This window comes from Chrysochloris asiatica, unplaced genomic scaffold (assembly GCF_000296735.1).
Source record: "Chrysochloris asiatica unplaced genomic scaffold, ChrAsi1.0 scaffold00466, whole genome shotgun sequence".
Classification (NCBI taxonomy): Eukaryota; Metazoa; Chordata; class Mammalia; order Afrosoricida; family Chrysochloridae; genus Chrysochloris; species Chrysochloris asiatica.
The window spans coordinates 509,739-510,803 of NW_006408984.1; the positions used below are offsets into that span (position 1 = coordinate 509,739).

At 39.2% G+C, this 1,065-nt stretch overlaps 1 protein-coding gene across 1 annotated transcript in view; it reads right to left on the bottom strand.

Moving 5' to 3' along the window:
• Positions 1-1,065, bottom strand: part of GHR (growth hormone receptor) — a 202,181-nt gene that overhangs the window by 171,616 nt on the left and 29,500 nt on the right. The gene's annotated exons all lie outside the window — the stretch shown is intronic.

Below are 1,065 nucleotides of genomic sequence, written 5' to 3' on the forward strand. Positions count from 1 at the left end.
GCTGGCAGTTTCGAACTGCTGACCTTGAAGTTCACAGCCCAATTCGTAACCACTATGCTACCAGATTATATATATATATATATATACACACACATACATACATATGTAGAGAGAGAGAGCGCATAGTGATCCCATATGATAAGCACTGGACTATGAACTACAAGGTTTGCAGTTGGAGCCTGCCAGCCTTTCTCTGCCGGAGAAAGATGAGGCTTTCTGTTCCCTTGAAGATTTAAAGCCTTGTGAACCCTATACAGAGTTGCTATGTGTTGGAACTGACTTGATGACACTTAATAACAGCAATATATATATATATTGTTGTTGTTATGTGCCATGGAGTCAGTTCTGACTCATAGCGATCCTGTGCAGGGTTTCTGAGGCTGTAAATCTTTACAGGAGCAGAAAGCCTCATCTTTCTGCTGGAACAGCTGGTAGTTTCAAACTGCTGACGCTGAGGTTGGCAGCCCAATTTGTAACCACTACACTACCAAAGCTCCATATATATGTAACTTTTGTTAAATGCTGTGGTTGATTCTGACTCATATCACTGTTGCTAAATGCTGTCGCATCAGTTCCAACTCACAGAGACCATACATAGGTTTTCCCAGGAATCGCTGGTGAGTTTGAACAAGCTTATCCTACAGCACCATACAAGGACTCCATATCAACCTTAAAAAAGACATGAATATGCCCAACAAGTTAATGATTTATCAATCATAATATAGATTTGACTTTCAGAGTGAGCTGCCAAATAAATGCTATTGATGTATGTTCCTGTTTAATATGCTATGCTTGTTTCCCACATTATAAATATAATAAAATTGGTATTAAAAATAATATTGGGACAATTTTCACAAGGTGCCGGAATGCACCAACAAATCCACCTGTCAACTATTTGTTTTACTTGTAATGCCTTAAAAAAAAAATAACAAAAGTGTATGTAACAGCTTATATGCAAAATGTTTCATATTTGTTGTTGTTGTCAGGTGCCATCGAGTCGGAACCGACTCATAGCGACCCCATGCACAGCAGAACGAAACAATGTTCGATCCTGGGCCAACCTCA